We start from the raw sequence: 25,403 nt of genomic DNA on the forward strand, positions 1-25,403 counted from the left end.
CTTGTAATTTTTATAGATATAGACATTAACACAAAACAGTGCTTATCTACCTTAAGAGCATAGCCTAACTCAATCCTTTTAAATGGAACAGCAGAAGCAGAAATGTGTTGATTTTCACCAAAGTAGTGCTAATAACACTGAGTACAAAGAGAAAATAAATGTGACCCAGGCTCTTTAAGTTACAGTGGTAAAGCTATTGAGTTTAAAGGTTGTGTTCATGTGAACAGACAAATATAGAAAGGTCCCAGAGAGATGGATCAGCTCTTATAAATTCAGACAGATCAAGAGACAGAATGCATTTCAGGTATTGGTCTATTAATTATAAGCACACTACTCAGATGCTTGGATTTTGTTTGGATATTTTCCAGGAACACAGATCACTCTGCCATTTCACAAAGCTCCCAGCCCGCTTCACCTCCCCAAAATGGCTGTTTCTGCTGCTGGTGTGGTGCTCCTGCAGCATCCGTATGGGGAGCAGCAGCTTTGCACACCGCTGCTGGTTCAAGACCATGGAGACAAGCTTTCCATCTGATCTCCTAGGAAAAAAAGACTTTGAATGCTGCTCCGAGTCAGGACAGCATCCTAATTTTTTAGAGCGTTTTCAGATTTGAATGCCACTTAATTAAACATTTTGTTAAGTATAAAAAAGAATCTGTCCTGGAGGTAATGAAATCCTGTAAGTTTCAAGACAATAAACATCTGGATGAAAGAGATAAAGTCCTTCAGTGCCCAGCTGATGTAGGGTTTGAAGCATGAGCTCACGTCTGATTGTCCATCAGGCATCCACAAAGGAGAGAGGATGCATGTGAGCCTTTCCTTTCCTTTTTAAAGTCCAAGAGCAATAGAAAGTTTGTTAACTTTGAGTCAAGCACAAACCACTATTTTGGTGGAAAAAAGTCTTCATTTACAACAGAACCACTTCGAAGGTTTTCAGTCTTTACATTCATCCATGAGACTTCAACTAAAACATCTTTTATGCTGAATACACAGTATAGCCAGTAAGTGCTGCTTGTTAAGATCAAGATCTATGATTTTATGAAGATTCACAGCTGAATAAAATGAAAGCTGCCTACATTTACCACCCGAGATGCCACTACATTTCAAAGAAATGGTGGCCAAATGCATTCAGATGATAAGAAAGCACTGTTCAAGGAATGATTCGCAGCAATGACTAATATTTGATATAACAACCATGAAATGAAAGCAGCATTAAGTTTTATTAAATAATTTTCCACTGCCTCCACACTGCAGCATTAGTATGTGCAGCAGAGAGCTTAACTAAATTATCAGTTGAGAAAGTAGTGTCGGGAGCTATTACAAAATGCAGCAGCTGTAATGAAATTCAAAGCCCATGACTGCTCTTAGAGAAGGTATTTTATAGATGTGGAACCAGGAAAAGAAAGTGAGTCCTAGTTAGTGACTGTAACTGTAACTATCAGCCTCCTCTACTTTTTCCACCTTTGCACTCTCCCCTGGCTGCAGAGCTACTTCCAGTGCCTCAGAATGAGGATAAACTGAAGGCTGAGAAGCCAAGAGAGAGGCTATGCCTCTCAGCACTCAAGCCAGAGTCTTTCCAATCCTCACTGCACACCATGGCTTCCAGGAGGCAGAAGGGCTCACCCTTACTCAGCAGGTAGTGCTCCAGCAGTGGCAAAACTTCCTGGTGGGAAAGTATTTCCCTAACACAGCATACAGGGGAAAAAAAAAAAAAAAAAAAAAAAAAAAAAGCAGCTTAAATACATGCATTTCACAGCCAAATTACTTATTGCAGTGCAAAGGTGTTAACACAGCCAGCTTCAAGAGGAGAGCATGCCACCAGCATGTGAGGTATCCTTGGCTCGCAACTCAGACTACAAAGACCCCTGGGGCTCCAGTTTGCCATTCCAATCAAGAAGGGAACTGTTGCCACTATAGGTAACACAGAATTTGTTCTGTAAAAAGACCTTTCAGCTCAAACTTATTGCTCACAGTTATGCTTGGGGGAGCCTATGGCTTTGTTTCTGGGCAACCCTAATATTGTAGGCAAAGAAAACCTTCCACCTGCCTCAGGAACAGGAAAAGGAGAGTGCTTCCAGACTTTAAGCACCAGATATGGTTGGATTCATATTTAATCATGATGTGACTATTTATTACAAATGCAAAGAGTGCTTTGGTCTCTTCAGGTACCATCATACAAAGACAACTGTTTGGCTATCACATCTGTACTGGATATGGCCCAATTTGTCTTCTTGTAACTCATTCAATTTTGAAAATACAGAAGTCTAGGAACTCTGGCTCTATTTTCATGATGTGCTGCACTGCTTGCAATTTTTCTTAGGGGTTTTTCTTTTTCTTCACACTGCAGGCAAGTGAGAAAAGGGGAAATCACACAGATGATGAGCAACTCATGATCGGGCCACAGGTAGGAGAAATTCTTGCACTTGTGGAACCACTAAGGCAGATGCTGGAGAATTGGAATGCTGGAGGTGGAAAAAGGGCCATAAGATAAAGTCACACAAAAAATGGATGGGGAGAGGAATACAATTGAACTATTCATAGGGAGAGAGAGGAAAAAAAAAAAAAAAACAACACAAACATTCAAATTAAACACCTAAGAAGTTATTAGGGGGAGTTACGTTAACACATAACACATAGGCATGTTAACAGCTTCTCTCAGTCCTAGAAGTCAAGGAGGGTCATGCCATTTCTGCCAGTGTCTGAGTGTGTAAGGGTGTCCAACCCGTAGAAGAAGGGTTGTCTTGAGTACTGCTATGCATAAAAGTCCACATAGACCAGCTGTGACTGTATATGCAGGAGGGTATGAAAGTGAGGGTGACTTACATTTAGATATATCCAGCAGAGATGTAAACCAGAGGAATAAAGACAAAAATCAAAAATACATAATCATGTACAGAAAAGGGATTTGTCCATCTAAAAGCTGGATGAAAAATGTTCTTAAAAAGTAAAAAGTGAGAAGAAAAAGAATAATCTGTTTCGTGATGTGATTTGGCTAGAAGTCTGTTTTGTTCTTCTTTATCTCTCCACCTTTCTGTTGAATTACAAAGGATTATGAAATATTGTGCTGACTTTGTATTCCCGATATGGGATTGTGCTAAATAAACATGACACATGAAAAGCAAACAACGTGCCTTATGCTCCTACTTGTCTATATTCCTCCATCTCTTATAAACATCCATCAGAGTTCTCTGTGCAGTGACAGTGCTTACTGCAGCAGGACAAGGATATTGTCCATGCACAACCAGGTGAGTTAGGTGATCTGAAGTGAGGTTGAGTTCTCTCAGTAAAAACACAAGAAGAAAAAGCAAAGGGAACAAAGTGCAAATGATGTGTCCCACTCACTTTTGTTCCTTCTTGTTGGGGCCAGCACTGACACCTTCTGACGTGCTGTAACTCCCACTGTTTAGTCATATCACAGCTAATTATACATCCACCCTTTAGATTCTTATTCCATTATTCTTATGAGAAACTGAAAGAGTTCAGTCTAGCAAGATATTCAAAGCAAAGACATGTTGTTCATGAGTTATAATTAACAGCTGAGAGAGGAGATATCTGAGACTAGAAAATGCGAGCAGAAAAAGAAAAAGCAATACCAGATGTCATGTCTCAAAAGTGAAGCCAGCCACATTCACTCTAAAATAAAATCTAACCTGCATATAACTAAACATCAAGATCATTCATGGGTATACTGCATTAATCAATGGCTGACTCTTTATATTAGAAAGCAAACTTGAGGTGATTAGACACATAAAACACATTAGAACACTGCCTGGAATGTGTTGTCTGACATTCTGCATAGCAGACAAGCCAGGGCTCTGACTTCTGGCTTTAAGGTACCAAAACTCCTAACAGCAGAATCATAATGTAACTGAGGCTTACAGCTAGTGGCAGAGCAAGTGAGACAGATTAGAGATTTGCATTGTACCATTAAAGTCATTCATTTAAGTATTGTTTCCTTAAATTTAGCCTATCACATCCTTAACCTTCTACACAACAGAGGTGGTAAGCCAAATTCTACTATAAAATGTTCTGCACCCTCTTTCCCTGCCCACCATTTCCAACCCTGGGCACAGATTTACCTGTGATTTACATTTCACAATGCACAAAGTGCCTGAGAATCACACACAGGGCCAAGCAGAGCAGAATGTTGGATTGTGCATCTCGGCATAAAACTACTGAGAACAGTGAGAAGAGAAAGGGTAAATGCAATCACTGGGACCTATCTGGTGACCCCTTGACCTCCACTGAAATATTGCCCAGCCTCACTTCTCTCTCTTGTATACTTGCCTCATCAGCCATCACATAAGACAAAATTTTACTTCGTACTGTTGTGATGCAAATTGTCTCTCCAGTGCTACCCACGGTGCCTACACAGTAATCGTACAAGGCAATGAAGAAGTGAGGACCTTACCCAACCTTGTTATCAATAATGAAAGCAACAGCTGCATAAGCACATCTCTCCACAAGAGCTGGGGATGCCTTCAAGGCACTCAGAACATTTGTAGACCTTCTTCATAACTAATAATTACTTAGAAGTACAAAAACATAATCAGCTTACAGAACAGATCTGTCTTGGCCTATTTACAAGACCTGTTGTTTTGCTGCCAGTTACTGTTCCTGAGCTGTCAAAGTAAATTTTCTTCCCCATTCAAGTGTGGATGTGCAGAGACTGTTGTGTTTGTGCTGAAGCATTTCTTATTCAGGCCAGAAGGTCTTTGTGCCCCCTCCTCTTCTTCAAGGGCTTCTTCATTTCAGCTGTAATTTGTCTGTGCTATAAATACTCAATCCTGGACTCACTTCTGAGCCCAGGCATGTTGATTGTCAGGATATCATTAGCAAAGACAATAGGTGTATAAATGCACAGTGACTAGAACAGACCCACCAACTTGCAGGATGGCTACAGACCATGTTGAAAATTTTCTTAATACAATGAAGACTCCCACTCTCATCCCCTTCAGCTCCAAAGCATCATGGCTCTGTCTCCAGTATCATCTATTTGGAACTACCTGGTTCCCAAACACCACCATCACTTGGTCTGAACCATTCAGATAGTTGAGAGCATTCAGTCCTGCTGGGTGTTAGCATGAACTAGCATTCTGTCTCCTGACACAGGCTGCCTCTTTTTAGCTCCAAATCCCAAAGCATTTAATCCAAGCTGTGAATATTGTTTCAGTCCCCACAAAGCTAGTCATCCATCTTTCCTACAGCTTACTCCTTCCAAAAGCTACCTTGCTCCTGAAGTTCTTCACCCTTCCCTGAGCAGGGAAGGTCCCATAGCAGCCTCCTAATACCCAACCTAAACCACCCCGTCTCAGCTTAAAACCATTCACCCTTCTTCCTTAGTGAGGTTTAGGCTAGTGATGACTGACATTCAGATGATATGTAGTTTGTTTAGGCTTGTTTAGTAATAACAACCAAAGTTTGGCCTCCTACACTAGTCAATAATATCCAAACTGGAGAATGCAGGGAAGTAGTAGTCACTGCTAGAGGCAAAAATTCAGTGTAAAGCCTGGTTTCATGAGATATTAAAATTCGGGTTAATTGTTGTATTTATTTGGAAACATCCAGCCTGAGCTCCTAAGTTCTAAAAAAATTTAGGAGTAAAGAATTTGTGACCAGTGGATCCGTAATGCTGGCAATGCTCAGTAGCAGATTCACAGCAAATCTGGTCCTGGTAGACCTCTGTCCTGCTCCTAGCTTGATTACTGAGTGATATAAGGAGGACACTGAAGGAAAGAACAGGCAGCTGAAAAGGTTTGGGTTTAGGTAGAGGAGAAATGCAGAACATAGAACTCCACAAAATGGAACTTTGGCTCCTTTTTTTTTATCTGAAAGATCTTGACAATGATCTTTTCTGCCCTCTGCTGTTTTGACCAGTTATTTGAGGGGAGGAGGAGAAGCTACAGAGGTCACTTACGTGCATTAGGTTTATGCAAGCACCTAATCTAACAGAATTTACACAAAATCAAGTACTCAAAATTGCCATTCCTGTTCTTTCCCAATCAGCTACTTTTCTTCTTTGAATATAGGGAGAAATTGCAGTGCCTAAATTAGATGTCTAAGAAAGTGACAGAAAATCCTTCCCACTCCCTCTACATCCACGTCTGATAACTGTAGCTTCAGTATGAATCAGGATCTCACAGCACAACCATATTATAAATAGTGACTGTATTCTTATTTCCACAGAGGCTGCTTTTCCTTTCACGGGCAAGATGCACTGACATGGTGAATTTATTAGAACACGGAGACATTTATGAGAACCAATGAAGAGTTTTTATTTCCTCTCACTCTGATGTGCTAACTCTTCCCAAGGAATTAATCTCCATGTGGCTTTACTGTATGTTGCTTTACATCACCACATTGTCCATACCTGCATTTCAACAGCCTCCCAACATCAGTTTTAGGTTCTCTGTCTCTTCAGTTATAATTCTATCTCTGGACTAGACTGCTTTGTGCCCAATGAAAACAATATGCAATTAGCTCAAATCTGTGTTCTGATTCCATCTAAATTAATAAGCATGCTTTATTCTCTTAGTTCATTTTTCCACTTGGAGAATGGCCTCATCATACACTATATTCATGAAACAGATTAACATCTCTAGACCCAGAATATCTTGAAATAAGGCAACATATTGTATCTCTTACAAAGTTAAAAACATTGTAGTGTTCTTAGTGAGGACTTAAAGCAGAGCTGCATTGTTTCATAATCTCCTTTGACTCTCAATGCACTCTTCCAGCCACACTGCCTTATTACATTATTACACTCGTCTACATTTTGCTGAGTACATGCTGAGCCAAACAGTTATGCATGTGAATGCAATTTGATGGCACTTGAGTAAACTGAATTTCAGGTAACTGTTAGAAGCAGCAGACATCAACACCGAGAAAGTGGAAAAAAATGAAAGGCTGACACATAAAATCACTTCAGAAGTGATCTGGTGTTACTGTGGATGAGTGTACTGACTGCAGAGCTCCTCTGTTGCTCTTACCACCTACTCACCAAGTTCTAGGTCTTCCCATACGCTGACTACAGAATTTCCCCCCCCAAAATAAACTCCTTGTATTAATACTCTATCTGAGAGATTAAAAGACTAAATGCTTCTAGAGGTCAGTGCATACTGTGGGTAGGTGTTGTACCATGAATTAAAATACCTGAGCTCCATTCCTGACCTTATTGTAGACCTTCATGACTTTCAACAAGTCATTTTGCTTCTTCTTTTACTACTCTACACTTCTGTTTTTTTGGGTGAAAAATCTCTTAGGAATGGTTCCATCTCACAGTGTGCTGAGACACTGCCTTAGCCAGTGGGATCACTGAGCACTAATGAAGAAAATTATCAATGAGGAAGATTACTGCAAGTAATTATTTCCTATCAGGGCTTCCTTAACTAAAAAAACAACTAAATACGTGCTTTTTGCATCAGAAATATGTTTTTTCAGTGGAGATTAGGCAAAATTAAAACTGTCCTAAAGCTTGAGAAATTTGGATTGATCTGTCATTAACATTTACATGGACATATTGCAAGGTCTGGTTCATATGCTACCTATCATCATCTTGACTGTTCCACATTTTCAACAGATGGGTTGGACTCTCTTGAGACTCTCAGCCATGTTGTATGTCCTGGCATAGCTCTGACAATTGTTCTTATTTCTCTAGGATACCTTTGCTTCTTGTTTCCTAATGTCTTCTGAGAGAACATCATCATCTGCATATCTGCCTTCTGCAGTGATCTAAACTGACAGCGAAGAGTAGCAGTCCATGGCCCACCTCCTGCTTGCAGAGATTTTGCTCTAAATTCTATTTGGTGATTTGTTTATAAATTGTTTCTATTAGTACTCTTCAGTTAACTACCAAGGAAAAGCATCTGTGCTAAACAAAAAATAAAAAAAAATATTAAAATATGGGGAGTGCTAGTCAGAAAAGGGCACAGCCATTAAGCAAAATTAATGGAAATATGCTCATCTCTCCCAAATGCAAAATCATTTTTTCTTATCACGCCTTATGCATTATGAACATTGCAACAATTGCTCATGGAAAACATTCACATTTTAAGGCAAACCTTACTCCTGTAGTTCTAAAGGTGACTCCTAATGGGAAAAACAATTAGGTTTCAGGAGCATTTCATTAAGATCTCCTGATTCACCTAAAGGTCTTTCCCTTGATTGGATTACGATCCTGACACCAGAAACTGCAGTTTCCAGCTTAACATTCCCTATGAAGTCATAGATGAACAGAAACAAGAAAAAATGGCAATTAAGCAGAAGAATCGATGCACAGAGACAACTAATATACAGGAATAAATCTAAAGTTCAAACAAGTCCATAGATTTCATAGCTAGAGTGAAGTGCTCGTGCTGTGAAAGACTTTTTACTTTACATCATCTGTAGGAGCCCACATGGATTCTAGCCTTCAACGCTTGTTCCCAGGACATAATCTTCAGCAATGACTTTGGAGGCAGAAGCTCTTTCTTCTTGAGGAACCCAATGACCTTGAGAATTTTAACACAAAAATCACACTTCAGTCTATTAAAATCATTTTGGTACTGATGAGAAACTTTTAAACAAAACTAAAGTAGTTGGCGCATTGTTCCACAGTTGGCTGGAACTTTAACAAAGACAGCAACTAACCACCAACATGTATAGGCTCTACAGCTCATCTGAGGAAACAGATGGCAGTAACTCATTTAATTGGTCCCTTACAGATGCATATAAATGCCACCTAAAGCATGTACTGTCCTGAAACAAGAGAACAAGCATGGAGCTTTTGGTAGTTATCTTTGTTTGGGCCAACAGAACAGCAACCCTGATGAGACACTGAATATACAGTCTGGAATCATACCTCTGTAAAAGACTCTTTCATCATTTACAAGCAAAAGAATAAACATTTCATGTTCTTTCCCAAAGCTGATAAATGAGGAAAACCCATGCTTACATCCCTAAGGACCTTCTAACCTAAAAATAAGAAGTCTCCAATAGCAACACCAAAATCACTGCAGTGTGTGTGCAAACTACTTCAGTACCATGTAGGCATTGTGTCTGATTTTAAAAAAGAAAAAAAAAAAGCTTCAGAAATAACTTAGAGATGCCAATGCTCTCGAAAGGATTATAAACCATTGCCAACTACAACTTGTCTTTTCCCCCAGCCACATGGGATAGCTCCTTAACTGTCAGGGAGATTAGGTAAAATTAGGAGCAACTCAGCTAACATAATCGAAGCTGATGGAAACTAGAATCAGGTAAATCCAGAACAGTAAGGCAAGCTCACAGTATGGTTATAAAACATTTGCTGCTGTGGTTACAGTTCAACTGCCCTAAAGTAGCTCTCTTCCAGTAGGATCCAATAGCACAAAAGGCATTGTAGGCTCTCTACCCTCACACATGCCTTTCCTGGATGTGATGAAATGCTTGCTGAATGCAGCAGTTCTCTCTCACTCCACCAGCACATTGCCTATCTGCTATCCATTTCCCTGAGCTGCAGTCACACCCCTGGAGTGTGGCACAGCACAGACATACCTTTAAACCAGTTCAGCAAGCACGTCCAGGGCTTATTTATCCCCTTGTTGAGAAACTTTTAACTTTCACTTGTTACGAGATGCAAGCATACACGAATGACTTAGAGATACCTATGGCCTTCTAGTTTGGAGTCCCTACTCTCCCACTGAATCCATTCTGACAATGTCTTCTATCATCCAGTGCTAAAAACAGGAGTACAACAAAGTTTTATTTACTGCTGATTGCAGTTGAAGGTATCCTGGCACGAGATCTTCCTTTATTCTAGCCTGTAATGTGAACTGAAGGCCTGGATTTCCCCAGTACCTCAGGAGAAGTCAGAAACAATTACCTTGATATCAGTGCAATTAAACCTGCATGAAATGAGAACATGGGAGCTGAGAACAAAGTCTTTCTGTTTCTGGGAACAGCCCTCAGTAGCTCTTCTGAGCAGAGATTTTTTTGCACAGAAAACTGCTCAGTGGTCCTATGGCCACAGTTTGGCTGTTGCTGTTGAAAATTGTGGTTTTGCCTTTCTGCATAGAAAGAACTGGCATCATCAGTCTGAACTGCCAAATGAGCAAAACTTATTCGAATAAGCAAAAAAAACTTCTTTAAGCAAAAGTTTTTGCACATGAAGGAATCAAGATCAGAGTTCTCTATGGAAAAATACTTGGGAATAGCTTGAGTTCATAACAAGCGTGTAGTAGAATGAAATTGTGTGACCTGAGAAAAGGAAAATAGCTATTAAATGTACAAAAAGAAATTTTCCCCTGGTTCTAGATCTAAATAACATTGAATTATTTGGCTTTGTGTTTTTGTTTTTTTTTTTTTTTAATTTATTTTTAATTACTCCTGACTATGATAAAATCTTGGTATTATATTTTGGGGAATAAAGGGTTTTACTCACTGTACAGATCTCCAATCGTGCTTCTTAAAATTCTTAAGATTCTAGTTGGATTTCAAACAATTGAAAAGTAAGGTAAAATTAAATGGGTGCACTTCTAGGTTATTATACACACACACACACACAAAAAAAAAAACAACAACAACAACAAAAAAAAAACAACCATGCTCTGTTACTAATAGAAATGTTGCATCGGAACGAACATCATTTCTTTTCACAGAAGGGTTTGGAAGGGAGCTCAAGAGATCTCCGAGTCCAACCCACAAAACCCACAAAAGCAGGTTCCTACATTAGGTTGCACAGGTAGGGATTCATGAGTCTTAAATATCTCCAAAGGAGAGACTTCACCACCTCTCTGGACAACCTGTTCCAGTGCTCTGTCATCCTTACCATAAAGAAGTTCTTCCTCGTGTTTGAACAGAATTTCCTCTGTTCTTCTCTTTACGCTGTTATCAATCTAGGAAATAACAACCATTCATCCATTTTACAGTGTTGGGGGGCCATGAAGATGAATCATGCCAAGACATGTTAATCTGAGATGATACAAAATTGCCAGGCTGCTAAAAGTGAGAAGCAATAGATATGACTTTTTATTCTACCAAACGATACACGGCCTCCAAATCTGAAAGCAATGAAGATTGCTCTAACCTGCTTCTTTAATCTTTTCCACTTTTTAAGGTTAAAGAATGGAAATGGAATTGGGACTTGCAATGTTCCCAAAATGTGGACTCACAGTGTACACAAACACGGTTCCCCTTTATTGCCAGAATGACAGGAGGAAGGGACACCATCCTACACAACAGAGATATAAATTTGCATTGAGCCCCAGACGACTTAGGTTTGATGTGCTGAATGTGCCAGTGGCTTCACTTCAAATAGCGAGTGCTCAGCAACATTCCTCTTCCCAGGGTCACGCAAAGTTTATCTTTCCAAATCACTCAGTGCATCTATAATCAAAGTGCACTTTGGCTTCAGTCCTAGGTTTATATCTTCCTGTCTGTCACTTTGTTCACAGGTTTACAGAAGGTCGAAGGCCCTCGTCCTTCACATCTTCTCTCATGGAAAGTGTATCTAGCTCAAGCCAAAAAAACGAAAGACTGATGGAGCTTCCCATGCACAACTAGAAGATTTAACATTATTTTGTAAAATCAGTAGCAGGATGTTTTCCACAGTGGTTTCTGTTCAGCTGCAAAATGATCACCCATGCTCTCTAATAAGTAAAGGTATTTCAAGGGACGTGCTCAAAAGCACTCCAGATCTCCCTTTATTAAAAGTTGTAATGGTGTCCCTGGTTGAATTCAATTCTTGCAGTCAAAGCTATCAGGTTAATAAAAAAAATTCACTCTTAATTAATAAAGTATATGTTACTATGTTCGTAATCAGCAAGATTCCATCAAGGTTAGAATCAAGTGCTCATCCCATAACCCACGATCACAATTTTCAGAGGAGGATAACATAGCAAATGAAGTCTGTATTTCCAAGCATAAACGTGACTGTTTCTGCAACTCTGTAATAAGGTGGCCTTGGATTAACACAAAAGCTTTAAGCAGAAGGTCTTAGGGTTTCAAAAAGTGCTTAAAAATGTTTAAGCGTATATTACAATGTCGCTAAAACAATCACAGAATCACAGAATACATATTCTTAAATCATATCTTTAAACTTAAATACACACCACAACCTTCCTGATTCGTATGGATTTAAACACTTATTTTTCTGAACTGGGTTCTAAGCACCAAGGGATAGAAATAGCACTGGTAATGGTATCAAGAGACCTGCTTGTACGTATCATTCTGAGCACAGACAGTTCCAGCCCAAATCTTTGCATAGTTCTGCAATGCCTGATCAGGTGTTTGCTTCTGTTTACATCAATCTCTTCATTAACTTGAAGACAGATGCTACCTTATGGAAAGTGAATGACAGACACCTGCAGGCTGGTGACTACTTTTTATTACCTTCAGTGACTCACGTGGAAAATTAAACAATCTCTTATGCAATAGCTTAATTTCTTTGACTCAGAATTACAAGACAGGGCTCTGCATCAACAGTTTGTTTGTTACTCCTTGGGCTCAGGCTCTCTAGAAGTCTCTAAAATAACTACTTTTTTTTTTTAATAATAATAATTCTTACAGTTAATAAAAGTTAAGAAGTTTACAGCTACTCTCAGTGCGAGGCTGAGATCATGAACTTCACACTGAGCAATAAGGAGAATTGCCTACAAGAGCTTCCAGAATTCTGGTGAAGAATTGGACATTGCTGTAATTCAGTCTCAAAATATTTGTTTAATAGGATAACCAGAACTGTGACATCTATAACGTGCTAGAACTCCTGCTTAATGCATCCTTGCACCACTGGTTTATTGAGCTACGTAGCTCCCTGAACTCAGCACACAGAGGTCTTCATCACAGAAGAATATTTGCTATTGCAAGAGTCAGCTATAAAAGAAGAAACTTGAGCAGAATTTCAATTCACTCCGAAGGGTTTACACATGCAAACAAAGTATGTGTAACAAAATGAAGCAAATATATACGTGTACACATATAAATATTTACACGCATGCACAAACACATGATTGAAAAACTGGAAAAATGTGAGTTTAAAAAAAAATGAGTTTAAAAGAATTCAAATAGATATGAAGACCCGTAAGCCAACTCACTTTTCACACTTGAAGATTTTTAAGCTTATGTCCCACATGAAGCAGATAAGAGATAAATTTTGACTGATTTCAAGGCCACATACTTAGATACATCCTAGAAGTCAGTCTCATTCTATTTCCTTGCTCAGTCACAGCCTAAATTATTAGATCTCTCTGATGTCAGAGGAAACTTGAGAAGTCATCAGCTCTTCTGGAAGAAAAAATTGGTATTTTCCCCCCCAATTCAGAGAAACCAGACTGTGATGTGAACTTTACATTCAAACCAGGCCACAAGGATTATGCAAAGGTAGCTATTATGTCTCTGTGCAAAGCGTGTTGGTAACAAAGGAGATTTAAAGAAAAAGATTTTCCATTTCAGTAACATTGCATGAGAACATGAAAAGCAGTAAAATCTCTATCTCAGGCACCTCACACAACATCATTCTTTGCATTCAAACAACTCCTCACAACAGCATTCTTTGTTTTGATTGGTTTCACCATTTCCTTATTCAAGAAAGCATTCCTACAAGGAAGCCACATTTACAGGCTGACATTCTTATCTCAGCAATTTCATAAAAACAGCTCTCCTGTTTAAGAGACGTCGGTGCTTTCTGATCCTCCGCTGTAAGAAGATCAGGTAATATGCATTATGTTTTATTCTCTCCATTTTAAAACACTGAAAAGCAGTAATTATCACTGATGTTAACTCAGTGTGTGAAAATAATGTGTTTCTAATTTAAGCTAATAGCAAATCTCTCCATAACTTTAAAGCATAATGTTGAGATCTGGCAGTGAGCATTATTACTGGGAAGTCATTTGGATACTATCAGTCATTCATAAGCTTATGGTGCATAAATCCAAACAAATCCAAAGTACAACTACAATTTATTTCTAAATTTAAATATAAACATACTGCCACAGCCAGATATAAGTTGTCAGCTCTCAGGATTGTATTACATATGGCACAGTATTTCATATTTCTTCCAAATCTCAGCACTGGGAGGCATATTCAATCACTTACAACTGTGAAGACACCTTGAAATAGTGTCCCATATCAATACAGTAAATAGGCTTTAAATCCAGAGAACAGTTTTTTATTTTTAAGTTTGGAATGTTAAGTCCCATAGTCCCATAATTCTAGTACCCTATGTTATTTCCATATTCCTCAGGCAAGAAAGGGACAGAGGAAGTAGAGATGTTTGATTTCAGATCAAACATTTGCAATTCTCATCACCAAAATGGGAAAAGAAAAAAAAAAAAAAAGGAAAACACACACACACACAAAGCAGCGGCAATCAGGAAAACGAGAATTCTGGTCCTCAGTCAACTTGGAAGCTCCAATGCTTCCTGGAGACGGGAGGTTGGCTGCTCCCATCCCTGCTCAGAGCAGCCAAAGAGGAGATGCCAACCAGCCCAGGAGAAGGTTCTGGGGCTGTCCTGCACCTTGTTCAGCTCAGGTTTCAATTAGTGAGGACAGAACTAGCTCAGAAGTGCTGAAATCACGAGGTCACGTTTCACGTGTCTGCAGGGATGCATGCTGTGACTGCATTGGCATAAGAGAGAATACAAACCCCAAGCAGTGGGCAAAGCCCCATCGTTCACTCCTCTGATGTAAACCATTTTCTTTTGCCTTTCCGTAGCTGTTTTGGATGGGATGCTGACCTGGGGCAAGGCCTTACATTGTGCTGCCCTGGGACCATCCCGAGCCACCAGGCCACCCTTAATTACAGCCACAGCCAACAGCAGATCCCTCCACAGAACACGTAGGTTTCTTCACTTGCCAAAAGCTGTTTTCCCTTGCCAGCTTTCCTCTAGGTGACACAGTATTCATCTGCTGTCAGCAGAGGTTAGCATAACAAACCTCAAGGAGTAGCACTGTTGGATAGGAAGAAAAATACCTAGATGGCATACAAACATTTGTGGAAAAATAGAGACTTGCTTTTCTGATGCATCTCTTTAACAGTCATGCTAAGCCTTCTCCTAGCAAATAATTGTCAGTGTTTGTCTAATCCTGTGTCTCTCTACTGCCCAAGGGCCATCTACATTAGAAATCAGTGGTGTTTTGTTTGCTCTACTGACCAGAATCTTAGGTTTACCATTTGGTGCAAACACAGCTTAAACAAAAACACATCAGCATCATCTTCAACTGATTTAGGAGGGACAGCACGAGGTGACAATTCCCTCACTGACTTTGTAATTAGAACTGGTCAAAAGGTTCCCTCTGATAAACAATTCTATTAAAAATAAAGTATCATCTATCATACTGGACATTTTCAACATTACCATTTTTGGAAAAAAACAGCATGCCTTTTAAAAACACATCATAATGTTGGCAAAAAACGTTTCTGAAATTATAGTCAACTTCTCTCTTAATTTAAAACAACATGGGAAGTTTCCAAATCCTCAACTTCCAAACAGTTTCCATATGGCACAAAATCAGGGTTACCCTTCCTAGCTCACCCCCCCATCAATACTATTAAGCAAACACTGCTCCACTCTGAAAGCCAGAGGACCAGCAGCCACTGCTGCAGCTTGGCTGCAGTTACCCAGACTCAGCTGCTGGTAGATTCACCAGATCTACTCCTTAGATACAAAACGAATGGCCCTGCAACCCCTTCTTGAAAAAACTATAAAACTAGAGACATGAAAAGGACGTTGGTTTTCTCCCTGCTGAAACTACTTCTGTTCCTTTTGTTGCATACATTTTTTCAGTTTCTCAAGGAAAATCTATTATCCTTGGCAGCCTGACACTGCGTGGAATAATTTCTAATTTGATCTTCCTTGCCATGATACCGAATGTTAGAGTATTTTTGCTTTTTATTTCTCTGGGGAGTGTAAATATCCTTGAGAAGAAGTTTTTCCACCAACCCTTCTGCTGGCACGCAGGTCAGTTTGCTGACATTTCTCCATTTTCTGGACTCTCCATCACATAATTCAATGGTACTGATTAACATCAACCCACATCTGGGCTTTGGTGTTCAGAGGAACTGTGCTGTAAGTGAATGTGACTGCTCTAAGAAACGTTCCCTACCAGCTGTTAAAACCTGGAGAGGTATTTTCTTTCTTCTTCCCTGGAAAACTTGCAATTATCTTTTTCCTTTCAAAAAGAAAAAAAAAAAAAAAAAAAGAGTATTCCCAAACAGTTAATCCTATTTCTATTCTATTCCTTTTTTTGAGGTATTTGTTTCTAAGTTCAAAGATAGATTGCTGTGTAGATACTTCATTGAAGCTGGGGATTCCTACTAGGATTTCCAGCCCTAGAAAAGTCTGTACAGGATTTATCAAAAGGTGATAAATGTTAGCTACCTCAATGCAGAGTTCAAGTTGTAGGCAGATGTCCTGCAAGAAGACTGTAGAAATTAATTTCATCTTTACAAAAAAAAGCCTCAAGAATTGTTTTTTATTTTCTAAAAACTATGAAAAGCCCACCTTGGAATCATTAATTTAGCTGAAAGATTAAACTTCCTACTGTCTCAATTTTGCTTTTAAATAAACTGATGTGTAAAGGGAATATGGGAGCTTTCACCCACACTCTCAGCAACCAGCATGTTCCCTCCGGTGCCAGCACCCTTCTTCCCACTTCTCTGAGTGAACATTACAGAACACATCAAGGGATGGAGCCTGCTGAGGGCACAGCCCCCTGTGACCTGGAAATCACTGCAAAGAGTACATCCCATCACTGGACAAGCTCTATAGAACCAGAGGATAATGCCAAGCAGAGGCTTGGCTTTTGCTAGAGCTTACATAGGGCCACCTAGATTTCCCTGCAGCATTCCTACAGGCTTGCCAGAGCTCTCCGACACACACTTTGCAGAGATTATACATGACAGACAGAGAGCAGGTCTGGAGACAGCTAAGCAGGCTGACAAAAGGAGCTTAAATAAAAGTTGCCCTCTTCTTTCTCCCCATTTTCTACTTACAGAATGACTGATTTTTGTGGGGAGGTGATGTGTTTGTTTTGCTTTTTGTCAGAATTATTTTTAAGAGCCGTTTAATTTGCTCCTTTGCTTTTCCCCGGACAAGAACAGCTACGGCAGGTTGGCAGCAGGGTGCTCAGCCAACACGAATGTGGGATGCCTGTGCTCTATAAAGGGAAGGGTGGAAAGTCATGAGTCCTGCATCCACTCCTGCAGCACTGCGGGCAGTTGATGCTCCTATCCTTAGAAAGGTCAAATGCTTTGTAATAAGAGAATTACAGGCTCACAACCACACTCTGCAGAGCTCAGCCTCAGCCCCATAATTCACATTGCAAACATCACGGTATGAATGCAGATCTGCTGTCCTAAGGGAGACACAGGCACCATGAAAAACTCAGGCAGTTTCATTCCTTCTTTCCTCATTTTTCTGCCCTTGCAAGGACAAAAACCCACATCAGCAAAATTAATTCATTCCTGTGATAAAGGCAACAACCAGGAGAGGAAAGTAGTAGGAAAAACAAGTCTGGCATTTTGACATTTGTAACATGCTGACAAGAATACACGATGGCAAGAAGTCCTATTTTTCATAGCCATCAGCCTGCACAGTTGGACTGGACTTATTTTTTTTTTTTATTATTCTACAGCATTACAGTCACTGCTCTGAGTCAGACACCATGGGATGGTGGACCCAGAAACTATCCATGATATTTTGTGCCAGCGTATCTGAAAGGTCAGTATTCTGCATCAGTGAGAGCTAAAATAAAGTCAGAACCAGAGGCAGAATCTGACCTAAGGCACAAAATTAATTTCAGGAACTGGAATATTTTACTAAGAGGTTCTGTAAGAGAGCACTCTCAGGAATCCTTTGATTACACGACTCCACGCTTGCCAATAAATTTATCCCAGATGTTAGTGAGGAGTACAACTCTATAGAGAGCTCCAAAAATGGGCTGTAAGCTCAGTTGTGCTGTAACTTGCAGCAGTTTTCTGGCCCAGATAACGCTCTCTCCACCATAATGGAAAATCAGAAAACTGCCCAAACCCACCTGGTTGACAATATTCAGTTGGAGCAAGAAATGGGCGACCTAACTTCCACAACTACTTGTACCTCCCTTTTAAGAGAGCACCATTCCAGGGCACTGCACTCCTCTACCTCCTAGGGAGGCTGAGGTTTGTATTTTCAAAATCTGGTTTTCATTTTACATCTGTGTGACAGTTAAAGCCAACCATAGCCTATTTCGCTGGGGGCTCCACATCTATAAAGGAAAGAAACAGAAGAAGGCAGAACTGCAAAGCAAACAAACAGACAAGGTGCAAACAGTACTTAAACACTCACAGAAACATGGAAAGATTCAAAGAACTCTTTGCAAGATGAGCTTCATGGTCCTACGTAGCAAATGAGTATCACAAAGACAGTAACATTTTCCTGAGGTCTGCAGGTTAAGAGTATACAAAAAAAATCTTCAGACTAGTAAGATTTTGTATAGTCTTTTAGAAGAGGAAAAATCCTTTTTAATCACCCACAGAAAAACTCCAAAATGAATAACTACCAGGATAATAAATCTGCCAGTGTAATCTCATTTCCATTAGCTTTATTAGCCAAAGAGATTGCTAGATCAAATTCAATCTTCCAGAAATAAATATACTATTATTTTTAACCTCATTTCCCAAGACTGTGAAGTCAGCGCTCTCAGACTGCTTGCCGCCTGTCCACCCTGATAGGTTTTGAGCCTGGTGTCCAGTATCAACTTAATTTAATGAAGAAAGAAGCATATTTGGAGATGTTAAAGTCAGAGTCGGTTGGTGAACAAGCCCTGAACAGGGGGCACCCAAATGCCCCACTTGGAAAGACAGTAGCACTGCAATGCAACACCTGTTCACCTCTCCCCAAGGGAATGGACAGCACGGACCTGTGGGACTGGCCATCTGTGCTCGCACACCCAGGCGTTTTTCACTACTCCAAGCTCGTGCTTCCTTTACCCAGTCACAACTAAGCAGATCACCCCTGAAAGGGTGCCTTCTTCTACAATTGCTCTGCTTGTTATTCCAAACTGGCAAGCAATAACTTTGTTAGCTGATTTCAAGTAAGATCTTGTTTAAATGGCAAAGAGGATAGCTAAACATCTGCCAGAAAAATTGCTATGCAGTTTTCCATAAAACTCATTTGTTAATATTTTAATTCATGTTTAGCCTGCAGCCCTTTACTCCACACAATCTTCATTACTTTTACTGCTAACATTAGCGTTCTCTAAAATCTAAAGCAAAAGATAAACCTATGCATGTAAAATACTTTTGTACATTTTTATATGTTCTGCAGTGCAGTACACATAATAAAAGGTGATTTCTGCTTCCCCTCCTCCCTAGTGGACTTACTGCTCTAAAGAACCCCGCCATCTGTTGAAAATACCTTATTTTCCTACCTTTTTTTTGTTGTTTTTTTTTTTTTTTTTGTTGTTGTTGTTTTGTTTTTAATCTGTCAGTACATAATAGTGAGAAGAGCAATGCCTCTTTGTAACACAGACAAATTGCAACCAGCCTCAGTGCAGGAGGCATATTCCTGTGCAGTGCTTCTGCTCCCAGTGGGGAAGATTTCTACTGCACTCCTGCTATCAAGAATTCTTGCCCTGCTGCCTGTTGCTGTTCTCCAGTAATGCACAAGTGCTGTGCATCAGAGAGAACAGCTTCACAATGCAGAGAAATATGCAATGGGGAAGATGCAAATTCAGGCTAACAGCACTGAAAGTTATACAGCACTCCAGCATCTACTTACAGCAAATCCTGCAAGAACACATAAATGCTGCTCATTAATTTTAGTAGGAATAACTTAATAGTTAAACTAGTTTTGCACAGATCATTGTTATAATGAGGTAGCGAGAAAGGGAGGAGGGACAACGCTCCCTTATGTACCTTCTGAAATTAACTTAATTTATCAGAATAACCATTACCTGACCATACCCAGCCCTGAGAAAAACTTGCTTTTCAAGCATTAGTGGATTAGGTTTTAATTCCTCATTATCACTGATGGAAATAATATGCGTGAACTGGTGCACACATAGATAATAAGGAACTTTGCACGTATCTCTGCCAGCTCCTTCCTCTGTGGAATTGCTTTGCTCCGTGCTGCATTAGCACCTGAGCAGCCTGCTGCTGAGCTGAGCTCTCTATCCTCCTTTAAATTAACAATTTCATGTATCATTACCTGGACTTAATTTATTCTTGGTCTTTGGCTTCTTAACAGAGAAAAAAAGGTTCAGTAACACAGAGTGCTGTTGTTGTCAAGGGATTATTCAATATATTTTTCCATTCCTATCTTGCAGCTTTTAAAAGCGCTCCTATTCTACTGTGCATTGAACCTGTGGATGTTTCTTATCACATCTACTTCTCATCTCATTCTATGTGAGACCCTCATGGTCAGATAAAGTCATCAGGTAAAGAGAAGCAATTCCTTTTGCTTGATTAAGCACATGACTTAATGCTTCCAGCTGCATTAGGGGACAGTAGTGGGAGACAGGCTATCTCAGAGCCACACAAATCCCTGCAGCAGCACCATGAGGTTTGAATAATCAATTGCACATTCCAAGAGAGCTTGCCTGCAATAATAAAAATGTTTCTTGTGCCTTGTGCAGTAATAGGTAGGGTGACAGTAAAGATTTTAAAAAATCCTACAGCATCACTTTATTATTATTATTATTATTGCCAGGACTTGAGATGAGAAAGCTGCAAATTTTTTGCAGTGTGGATGTGAGACTGTTACTAAGATGTAGATGTGCTTAAGCTATTACAAATACTAAGATGAGATAAATTACCATTGGCTCTATCAAGGTGTGACTGAACAGAAAAGCATTCATTGCAGAGCAAACTCCCAGCTCTCTGAGACCTGAGATTATCCTGCCGAGGATGATCTCTTTTTACCAACTCAGTAAGGGCATCTTAAGCACGAGGTCTAAAGCAACGCTAATCTGCGAAGTTGTTGTTGTGTATTTAGAAGGGAGCTGTTCCCCACACCAGGGAAGTATTTTGAAGTCCCAGACAGCAGCCCAGTTATGCCAAGGGAGGTACCTCAGCATGTGTTCCATGCTTTCCCAGAGCTTGAATAGGAGTTATTACAGCAATAATGCATACAGGCCACCGGCCCTTCTTCACAAGCCGTCTACCTTAGCAGCACATTAGTACAACTTCAGCTCGTGAGTTGCTCAGCTGAAGTGAGGTTTATAAATTCTGCAGGGGAGGAGATAGAGCATAACATGCTGGCCAAGTCCCGTATGGCCTTTGCTTTTAAATCAATCACCTTTGTTCAGATCACAAATAAATGCAAGCTATTTTTGTCTAATGGTATCAATAAGTATCTACATCCAAACTACTGTATGCAGTAGATGTCTCAGAAGAGGAACCAAGGATGGCTGAGCGAGAAACTGAACGATCCTCATTGTCAATATGAGCCACTTACGTGTCCCCATTAGATGGAGCATCCCCCATGCCCTCAGTATAGATGACTTCCAGCTCAGAAGCCATAGATAGTCAAACTTCAGTGTGACATAGCCAAGCGGTACTGCCAGCTATCCTGCCCTGACATATAGGGGGACAAAATGTTACTCAGGTGAAATCTACAGCAGTGTTGATTTTATTTTTCTCCATTAAGTTTTCTGGAAAATTTTGAGCCATTTGTCCCAACAGCCGGCTGGTACAGCTAAAGAGCACTTCACAGAAGCTCTCCAAATTTGGAGCCACTCTCACACCAGACTTGGTAAGCTATCATCTGAAATTAAAACCCTTGTACCAACTTAGGCAGAAAAGCCTCCCAGAATAAACATCACAGTGGCTAATAAGAATGCAGAATGAAGTGCAAAATAATTAAACTCAATGTGTCAGTGTAAACCTGACTGATTGCTGTAATCCTCTGATTAGTCACTCCCCCTGCTCTGAAGAGCATTAGCATGAGAGGGGAAGATAACCTTGATATTTCAGGATATCCTGAAGCTCTCTCTTTAGCAGTGTGGGTGAGGTGATCAGACCAAAAGTGACTTGCTCCAGCTAATTATCACAACCTGTTCTCCTTCTGCTGATCAATCTGTAACAGTGGAAAACCAAAACAAGCAGCCAGCCTCCTCTTGAGTACCCATGTCTTCTTTTCTTCCTGTCTTTTGAGGACACACCTTTCACTCAGCTGGATGCTACACTAACTGACTCCACTTCTCCACTGCAGTTATTGTTTTCAAGATGCTAGAACTTTCAGCCTTTTCTTACTGCAGTTCAGCCATTTGACATGAGCACACCAATCTTACTGTTTGGGAAATTCATATATATAAAGTTCCCAAATAAGGGACACTTATACTCTGCAGCCCAGCCTCCAAGCCCCTTTCTCAGATACGTGGCTCTGGTCACCACAACCAGGTCTCACTTCCCAAGTAGATTAACTCTCCAGAATGTCTCCAATTACAGACACCAGCTCCACGCCAAGGAAACGTGCTTGTTGCAGCTTATTTTACCCCTGCAATTCTCGCAAACTTCTGAATAATGAATGCTCAGAGAAATTACTGCTCATGAAGCAGTTTATTTTCATGATAAAAATAAATCAACAAAGTGATACCTTAACAATAACAGAGAATTGGCTTCTGCAGATCATAGATGCAGAGAATGACGGAGGCTGCAGGAAATCTCCACCCAGCCCTGCTCAGAGCAGGGCTAGCATCAGCTTTTTAAAACCAGTCCTTATTTCCTTGTGCAGTTATTGGGCAGAATCAGTCAGAGCTGCTTCAAGTACACAAATGACCTCTGTGCATGAAGATCCCTCTGGCAGACTAGGCTGGGGAACTGAGACCCTGAGCCACAAACAGCCTTAACATGAAATCATACGTTAAACAAAGGAATGAACATTTTATTAGCTTACCTTTCCGTTTTGTTTTGAGAGGTTGAAAAATGAACAGCAAAAAACATCCTTCCTCTTACAAAAACGAATTGATTGCTGTTAGCATGGATCAAGTACCCCTTGCTGTGTTACAAAGCCATGGTCTGCTGAATTTGCAAAACCCTCTTCACAAAGAATATTTCACTTCTGGGACTATACTGCACAGCACTGTTTTTGGAAGGCTCTAGGGAGGTTTATCTACAGCCAAATAATCCCAAAGCAAAAATGTAAAGGGCGATTTCTTCCACGCTACTGATGGATTTGCAGATTTCAGTGACATAGCTGAGGCCATATTTATACCTTTAAAAACTTGCAATGACAAGACCAATATCAGGGTACAGACTGTGGCCAACCCAAAGACTCAATAGAGGTAATTTGCCAAGTCCCATATCTGCAAGTTACTATTATCCTAGACTGTAAGTGCATGCAAACATAGAAACAAATTGCAATCAAACTGATAGATTTTATTTACTTTTGAGGAATAAAAGTTCCCCATCCACAGTCCAGAAGTTCCTGCTTCAAGCAAGCGATGCATTTGTTGGGAAGAAGTTAAGCACACATATCACTCCACATCAAAGAAAAAACAAAGCCATCTCTGCTGCCATCTTACAACTTCATTCTGATCTTAACTATTAGCTTTCTGCTCAGTTATTTATAACCTGTCTAACTGCAAAATAGCCAATATAGCATCTGACTAAGGAAAAATCATTCTTTTACAGGATTATGGAGTTTCAAGACCGGAACTTCAATTCTAGAGATGCTACACAGACACAAAGTGACAGCTAATTCCTGCTCCCAGAGCCTACAGGCAAGATAGTCGCCTTTATCTAATGATGTGAAGAATGAAATATCACCATCACCTCTTTACCAGCAGGAAAAACATAAAACCACACACACACAAAGATTAAGTGATTCAGCCAAGCACTTAAGATTGTGCTTTTACTTTTTGGAAGATTAAAAATTAAAAATGTGAATAAGGTCACAGAGAAAATAAGACTGACTCATGAACTGAGCTGAACTCCAGAGTTTCCTGAGTATTCAGCCCATGTTGTAACCACGGCCCTTGCTCTGATTTATTTTCCCAGACTTTCCCCTATTGTGCCCTAAAGATCCCACTAGACAATAGTATCAGCTTGCTAAAAGACCCGGTCAAGGTTTCTTTTTGTTGTAAGAAATAGATCAGGTGAACACTTTCCTCAGAAAGCACACTGTTACAACTTCACATCCCACTGGCACCAGCCTGCAGCCCTGTGCACAGACCCATCAGGAACATGAGGGGAACTGCTCAGACAGCCAACACAATGATGAAGGGACCTACTGGCATCCTGCAGTGCTCCCAGGAAGCTCAGCTCACCTCAGAACCAAATGGAACGTAAGTAAAGCTCACCACTTCTTCAATTCCCCTGAAAAGAACTGCAAAACCCTGTAGGAGGGGAGATGTGTAATGGCTCAGTGTGGGGAGAAACTGGGGATGGGGTTCTTTCTCCACCACCCTGCTAGGCAGCACTGAGCTAGCAGTAAGCAAATCATTTCTTGAGCAAAGAGCATCTTGCAACAGAAAATGGCCCAAAAAGCAAGTCAACAGTGGGACAAAACCAACACTTCAGTGTTGTGGAGGAGCCCTGCACAGAGACAAGACTTCCCATTTGTCTTGATGGTTTCCATCCAATGTATTTATTGCGTACCTCCAGTATCTGAAATTGGGCTGGGATGTATCTCATCATCCTTCCCCACAGCCTCGTGTGCTGAAGTGACACTGTGCAGCACACAGAACCTCACACAAATGAGAAAAAAGATGGGAGCAAATAAAAGGCCATTGCAATATAGAAGGATTAATAGAATTTCCTGTGCTATTCCCTTTGAACAGCCCTGAGACCTCAGTCCTTTATCTCAACATATCACCACAACTTTCAGTAAGTTTTTAAAAGAATAAAATACTCCTTTTCTGTTTGTTTGGGTTTTTTTTCCACCTTCCCCACACTACTGGGATAAGATTATCTTATTCCAGTTGATTATATTCCTAATTAATTCAATGATAAGGAAAGAGAAAACCTGCTGAAGCTTGCCATTAAAACCAAAGGCTGCTTTAGCGCCATTACTGCCACCAACAGCTTGGCAGGGGTTAAGAATGAAGCCTCTTCACCAGTCTGTACTATTTAAAAGTTCAGCTGTTGATTCTAACAGTCTGTCAGATCTCAGCACAGTGCTCTTATCTAGCCATCTAAAATGGATAATGTGGGCTGAGGAAAACAGTAGACATTTTTTTCTTTTCTATTTGAGGTTTACCTCCATGAAAAAAGTCCTTCTCTCCATGACTTTCATATATTCCTTTTATATGAGCTGTGCAGGCTGAGATGCTGACCCTGGACCAGCTCTCTGTAGCACAAGTTTTGCAGCAGTGCCTGACAAATTCTCACAGCAGCTTTCATAATTCACTATCAGCTAATACAACTTGATAAATCAATCCACAGGTCAACAGATTTCACTGCTCGCTGGTTTTGCAGACCTGATTAATTGAAAGATAAGGAGGAATTTATTACAGGATCTGCTAGAACA

Source organism: Lagopus leucura, unplaced genomic scaffold (genome assembly GCF_019238085.1).
Source record: "Lagopus leucura isolate 7727_CA_CO unplaced genomic scaffold, USGS_WTPT01 Super-Scaffold_760, whole genome shotgun sequence".
NCBI lineage: Eukaryota > Metazoa > Chordata > Aves > Galliformes > Phasianidae > Lagopus > Lagopus leucura.